This window comes from Paramormyrops kingsleyae, chromosome 25, assembly GCF_048594095.1.
Source record: "Paramormyrops kingsleyae isolate MSU_618 chromosome 25, PKINGS_0.4, whole genome shotgun sequence".
Lineage (NCBI taxonomy): Eukaryota > Metazoa > Chordata > Actinopteri > Osteoglossiformes > Mormyridae > Paramormyrops > Paramormyrops kingsleyae.
This window is the reverse complement of record NC_132821.1, coordinates 7,481,721-7,489,409: the sequence shown is the minus strand read 5'-3', so window position 1 is coordinate 7,489,409 and position 7,689 is coordinate 7,481,721. Positions and strand designations below refer to the sequence as shown.

Here is a 7,689-nt window from a genome sequence, read left to right as displayed (position 1 = left end):
GAGAACATTTCAAACTGGATGTAAGGAAGCACTTCTTTACACAGTGTGTAGTCAGAGTATGGAATAGTCTTCCTGTTAACGTAGTGCAAGCTGAATCCTTGGGTTCCTTTAAATCAGAGCTAGATAAGATTTTAACATCTCTGAGCTATTAGTTAAGTTCTCCCCAAGCGAGCTTGATGGGCTGAATGGCCTCCTCTCGTTTGTATAGTTCTTATGTTCTTATGTTCTTATGAGTGTGTAAGTTTACATGAATCATTCTCATGTAATTTATTGGTGCAGCCTTCTCCCACAACTAGAGGACCATGTGACCACACAAAGACAGGATAAAGAGGAGAAATTACTGTTTGACTAAGCTTTAGAATGGACAATTTGTGTAACCTAAGAGTTTTTTAAAGGTGCTATGACTGTTTCTGTCAGACATGTTTATCCCAGAATCAGAGCCACCATCCTGTCATTGTCTTGCAGTACAGCGTCTAGAATTTGCAGAGGATGTCTGTGTTACAGTTTTTCTCGATTGCTTAAACACACTTCTTGAAACTATGCCTCGTATTCTCAAAACAGTAAACACAAATCCATAACGTCTCACCCAATTTCCCAAACATCGTATTTTCAGGTCAAAATGAAGCTCTACACTCAAAACTATTCACTGTTGCTGAAAAACCAAACTTTGCCCACAGACATCACACACAAGGCCTCAAAACACACACACTACAACATAGTCTTACACATTGGTGCAATAAATTAAAAACAATATTGCCAAAACTGGCAAGTTATGTTGCTTGTGGTTCTTCCCCTCAAAAATCTTTTCACATGATGAACACAAAAGACGCAACCAATGTATATACAGTGACACATTTTTATTCATGTACTATACAGTACAACACACACCAAAAACATTATTCCACCTCAGCATCCTGTCTTTGGTCTGGATCAGGCCAGAGAATCTCATCCACATCACAGGCTATATTGGCCCTAGCCAGGCAGCGGGGGTAAAATCCTCATGCATGCCTGATCCACCCCTGGCATGCATCTACTGATATGTCTAGGCAGGCTTCTTCCATGGCCTGGAGGAGGTGAACACGGACATAAGGTTCTGTCGTACACTTTCCACCGCCATGCCGAAAATAACTCCTCTATCGGGTTTAGAAAGGGAGAGTATGCAGGCAGAAAGATGTTAGAAAACCTTGGGTTATTGGTAAACCAGTCATGAACCAGAGCAGCGCGATGGAAGCTGACGTTATCCAGCCTCACTACAACAACGTAGTGAGGCTGCTCTGGCTGTGTTGGTTCCCTGTAGTCCAGCTGGAACATATGTTGTCTTAGACCATCAAGAAAAGCAAGGAGAAGCATAGTGTTATAGGGTCCTAGAATGGCATGGCGGTGGAGTACCCCTCGTTGGCTGATGGCTGCGCACATAGTGACATTCCCTCCACGCTGACTAGGGACATTTACAATAGCCCGATGGCCAATTATGTTCCTCCACCTCGTCCTCCCTGATGTCCTGGACCTCCTTCTACTCCTCTTCCTCGACCTCCTCCTTTGCATCTCTTTGGATCCATTGTTTCAAACCTGAATGAGCTGACTTTGGCCCTTTTATCTATCCATCAAAGTTTCTGATTGGTGTGTGATAAATTTTGACTCCTAGTGTTTCCACTTGGTTAATTGTGTGCTAACTGAGCTTAAACTCTGCTGACTTAAGTTAACATTATTGAATGCTAGTGCTTTCTAAATGACCACATGGTGTAAGCACTGAAAAATGTAGGGATTTGTGTGTAGAGTTTTGCAGTAACAGTTCACCAAATCTGACTCATGTGTTAAAGCAGGGGAATAGTGTTTATAGTTCAGGGAAATGGGTGTGCTTTTTGAAAAATAGCATTATGGTTTTGAAATTTTAGTTCAAAAGATTGGTTATAGTGTTTTAGCAATCGAGAAAAACTGTAATAGGGGCATTCATGTATTTTGTTTTATAATTTCAGTGCACACCTCCCCAAACAAGATTTCATCCTGGATCTATGGAGGGAAAGACTATAAAAACAATGAAGCCCAGTATTATGTCGGTGTGAAGAGTGATGATGGCTGGTGTGGTGGCTCCCTCCTCAGTAATACTTGGGTATTGACCGCTGCTCACTGTAACGGCTCGTAAGTTCTGTAATATCCACCCTCCACCCCCCCCCCCCCTCCTCGTTCCTTTTTGTCAGCCATACAATGTTATGAAGCATTTTCCAGCATATGACACTGAGGCAAATTTGTAAATCTGACAGTAACCTGACATGTGACATTTTATATACTATACTGTCACTCGTAATAGCTTAAGGTCATGCTTTGCTTGCGGTTCAAGATCTTGCACTTGAACTTATGGTCAGGACATTCTCTTGAGTGGTTTCAGATATACAGTACTGTGCAGAAGTCTTAGGACAGGCAAAGAAAATGATGTTTAGATTATCCTCGTGTTGGAGTAAAACTATGATATTATGCCTGTCAAAGTGTGTCAGCGTAGCCATTTCAGAACCTCTGCTAAAATCACCCCAGTATTTGCAGCGACCGTCCAGTGCAGCCTTGTATTTTTTGACTTGGCCACTAGCACACCTCATACAGCTAGTCAATCTGCCACTGACTTTTTAAACCAATTTATTAAATTATTTAATTGAGCTGTTGGTGAAATTGAACAAAATCATGGAACGGCTGAGGTGCCCCTGAGGAGAAGTTTGGGAACTGAAGCGGTGTTCATCTAGCCATCCAACTAGATATCAGTAACTTTTTAGAAAGCAGAAGACATTATTACTAGTTTTTATTGTGTTACTCTTAATTTGCACATGTTCTAATGTTAAGTTGTGTTTTTTGTTTTAAGCCAAAGTACACTTGCTACCCAGATAAACAGCTTTAAACATTTCTTTGGACTGCCTAAGACTTTTGCACAGTACTGTAGTATCACAGTTGTCTTTAGAACATAGTTTCAAGCTCTGTACGATGGTGTAGTAATACGTTCAAATAGTTTTGATGTTAGTCTTTTGCTACTTCAGTGGGGTCCAAAACCTGAGAGCACTGGTGGAAGTGTTTCTATTTTGTTTTGTTTTCTAAATAAATATGATAATATTCATTCCAAATTATATTACCAGCATAATAATTTGATTGGTTGAATCATTGAAAAAATGTACATGAATTTCAGAATTTCTTAGTATTTGATACGCTCTAATGACAGATTGCACTTGAGATGGCAATGACTCTGCAAGTTTGGGTAAAACCTGATGATCCATGTCATCCCAGCATGATTCCAAAGAGCATATTGTGATTTTACTGAATATTTGATGGTACTGAAATGCCCCATAGATGTTCAATGAGGTTGAGGTCATTGCTGCCCAAAATCTCAAACTTGGTCTCATCAGTAGATGGGACTCATTTGCAGTGTGAAATGCTAGTATGTCTTTATTTATCTCCAGGACTATATGAAGGAAATTCTAGTTTTTCAATGTGGTCTCAGACTTTTGGACCCCACTGCGGGTGTATTTGTGTTATTTATATTTATACAGATATATCCATACATACTTTTTTCCAGAAATATATCAGTCCTCATTGGATACCGTGACAAAGCGGTAGGACCATCAAAAACAATTCCTGTTAAAACTGTTTACTTCCCACCTGATGATCCAAACATGGAGAATGATATTATGTTGCTTCAACTGAGTCAGGCCGCTTTGAAAGTGCAGCCTGTTCATCTCCCAACTGGATGTAACCCCAGTAACCTTCCCCCAGGAAAAACAGACCTCCGTGTTGCTGGCATGGGTTCACTGAGTAAGAAAAAGTACACAATGCATAAAGATGCCATTCGCAGTTTGGCAGGTTTAAAGCAAAATGTCTCTTTCACTTATTTTGCAGGATTCTGGAGAGGATTTCCTAAACATTTGCAGTGTGTGAATCTTCAAGTGAGGAACTGTACATTTTTAGGATTTAACATTTTTGACAAACAACCTGGTGATGTCTTCTGTGCTGGGGACCGGAATCACCAAACTGGACCCGTAAGTCTTGTTATTACGCTGGATGTTATGAGTGGCAGTATAGTACATAAAATCTTAAGAAGATCTGATTTATTTTTTACTGTCAGGTTTACAAATTGGCCTGAGTTTCATATATATATATATATATATATATATATATATATATATATATATATATATATATATATATATATATATATATATATATATACTGTATATGTGTGTGTGTGTGTGTGTGTGTGTCATGAGTGATCAGGCAAAACACATTTCATGTATTTTTAATGGGCTTCACAGAACATCACAATCATTAAACAAAGCATAGCAATAAAGGAAATAATGGCATGGTCCCTGTTCAAAAGTTTGCATACCCTTAGTTCTTAATGGTGTGTATTACCCACTTTAGTATCAATGATGGCTTGCAGTCTTTTGTGATGGCTATGCAAGAGCCCCTTGATTTTCTCAGGTGGTAACGCTGGCCATTCTTCTTGTCAAAAGTCTCCAGGTCCCATAAATTCTTGGGTTGTCTTGCATGAACTGGATGTTTGAGATCTTCCTGATGCACGATTGTATCGGCCAGCCATCGGTTAAAAATGAGCCGATAATTACTGCCGATAAATCCCTTTAAAATGCTGACCTATGTTGCTTTGCACTAAACAGTTAGAATAATGTCTGCTGTGTGGATTTATTTTAATGCCGTTAGAGATGCATTTTGCAGATATTGCTAAAGGATCTACTCATAAAAATTTCAACACAAATTTGATTGCTCACCTTAAGGCGGGAAAGTGGAGAGTATGAAGAGTTTCTGAAAAACAAATCCATTCTAATTAAGGCTGCAAAAACACTAGTTTGTCAGTAACATAAGCGTTTGATTGCACTTGATCAGTCCTTACTTGTTATAAAAATTATTAATATATCAGATACATTTATAAGTATACAGTTATAAAATACAGTGCTCTGGGACTGCATGCCAGAGTTGGTGTTTTCTTACCAAAAAATGTATAGATACGTTTTCATATTTTTGGAATGTAATTTTTTATTTATTTATTTTTATTTTTTGGGTGGAGTGTCTTTTTAAACTTATTTAAGCAGAACCTCCCAAACAATCAGTATTGGTGTAAGTTTTCAAAACAATCGGCTATCAGTATCGGCCAGAAATTTCCTTAGAAGGATTCCAGGTTAATATGTATGTGAATAATCTCATTAATATCCTTTCTTCCTTAGGGTGACTCTGGTGGTGGCCTGGTGTTCGATAACCACGGAACTCAGGAGGTATATGGACTGGTTCAGAGTGGACATGGCTACATTTGGTTTCGGGTGTTTAACTTACCATCCATATTCACAAATGTGTGTACCCACCTGGCCTGGATCAAAGGTATAACTCATCTTTAATTTTTTAAATGCAATAATAAACAATAAACCAAGCAAGGATATTAAGAGCATACCAAATCACTCTCTCTCCTTGTCATTTGTCTTCTTGTGTGTTCGCATTTTCTCCCTGGTGTTTACAGCTGCAGTGCAGGATTAAAACACTAAGGAGCACAAAACATCCTGTTCTCCTTGGCAAATATGTTAAGGTGAAGACAGTGATGTCACAGATCAGGATCTGGTTGACTGCTCTCCTTTAGCAGCCCATTAAACAGCTGCCCCTTGTGTCACAACCTGCTCTGCCCAACATCCCTCCTTATCTTGTTACTTTATGATGTGTCAATAATGTCTCATAAAATATTATTCAAACTAGGAAAGGGAGGGAGCTGTAGGAATGGCAGCATCGTATTCCCCAGGCAACTTTGTCACTTGCTCCGCCCATCTAATCCATATTCATCCCACATTAACCAACCTGTACAATGGATCACCTGGAAATGTGAAAGTTAAAAGTTGTGTTTTTACCTAAATGCTCAGTCCTGGATCTGAAACTATACCTATAAAATTCATTGCACCTTCCACTTACATGCCAATTTGCAGAATCTTTCCCAACCAATTAGGTGTGTAGGAATTAATAGCTCAAATAAATTTTAATATTCTCCACCAATATGTTTGAATTAATTAAAGTTTAATTAATTATTATTTAATGCTGATTATTAATCAATTGTTATGCCGAATGGTCGGCTCCTCCAAACTCAATTGCGGTATCCCTGTGAGTCTGTTAATGTGAGACTTAAATGGGATTCACTAATTACCAGTATCGCTTAGTAACCTGGGTTAGAAGGCTCGTCCAGCGAGCTGCATCACCAGGTAATGTACACGATTGGTAGCGAAGCTCCCCTCACGGCCAATGAGAGAGTCTCGCGATGTTTCAGGCGAGTTTGAGGTTCAGAGCGTGTAGCAAGATCGCACAGAGGCAGGAACTTAGTGTGAGTACTCAATGACGGAGGCTGAAGTTGTGTAAAAGACATGCATTTATTCCTAACTAACACTACAACTAACATAAGACAGACATTACACCTAACACAAACAACAAACACGAAATAACGGAATAAAACAAACGATGTAATTATGAAAATGCAATGACCGGATTTAAATGAGTAACCTTAAATGGGAAATACTGTTCTGCAAAGCAAGCATAGTTTGTGGAAACACGACCCTAAAGTCTTATAGCAGGTTAAACAGAACAGCTTAAGTTGTTAGAATGAAAGGAAGTTGGTTTACTTGGTTGAAGAGTGGGGGGGGGGGGGGTCTTGGCAGTTGATGGCAGAGCTGCTGAGCTGATGGCACTCAGGAAGGCGCGGTGTTTGGTGCAGTGGAGTGGAGTCCCTTTAGATTCTCTCTCCTGGTGAAGCTTTGTCTTGGGTGCTGTTCTCTGTTCAGCTGGGCCTTCACCGGAGGGCTTCTTGTGGGCTTCTCTCCTCCCGGGTTGATGTTCTCCTTCGGGCTGGCGGTTATTCTCTGCGCTGCTGCTGGTTATTCTCTGCGCTGGCTGGCGGTTGTTCTGCTCACCTTTGTTCTGAGGTGCTAGATTTTTATGGTCTAAAGTTCATGAATAGGGATGACCAGGAATTCGACTCCTGGCCCAATGGCTGGCCATCCATTTGGCAGGCTTTCGGAAGGGGGTCTGTATCAGTCCTTTTGGGATTTATGGCCTGCCTGATTCTACCTTTACTGATGATTTTCATTAAGCTGTTATAACTTTTGATACATCCACTTTTATGGTAATCACTGACCAGATTCGGAATCAGTGTGATTAACAATCAGTTTGATACCAAACATGCCATACCAGCTTCACAGGTACATACCTCATACCATCTGCATTAATTGATTAAACAATTAATTATTTTATCTATGTGACTGATTCACATCAGTATAGGATACAGGGGTTTTGGGTTGCACCTCAACAGATGTTACACTTTGTGCAGATATTACATCAAATATTCATATTACAAACAGCACATCTTATCCATAGATAGGCGTGGCCGGTAGTTTGTGGTAATATCAATATAAGTTGCACATCTGGAAACAACATATTTTGTTTGGTGTGGCTTATGCCAATTCATCTTCTCCAGAATGGATAAGATACACCTTAATTCAGTTCTTTTAACATAGCATGGTAGAAACAAAGAAACTTGGTGACTGTCCACCAAGATCAGATAAGGACCACAAAGGAATGTTGGAAGAGAAGGGGGGGTTTTAACAAAGAAGACTCTAGTTAGGACACATTGGTTACTCTCACTTTCCAGATTCTTCTGGTATACCATGAGAACAT

The 7,689-nt window shown here is 39.7% G+C and overlaps 1 long non-coding RNA gene across 1 annotated transcript; it reads left to right on the top strand.

Moving 5' to 3' along the window:
• Positions 1-3,595: 3,595 nt before the first annotated feature.
• On the top strand, positions 3,596-5,383 carry LOC140583102 (uncharacterized). The gene is made up of 3 exons (XR_011985893.1): positions 3,596-3,789; positions 3,874-4,013; positions 5,214-5,383. It is a non-coding gene; the product is annotated as an uncharacterized lncRNA (long non-coding RNA).
• Positions 5,384-7,689: the final 2,306 nt, after the last annotated feature.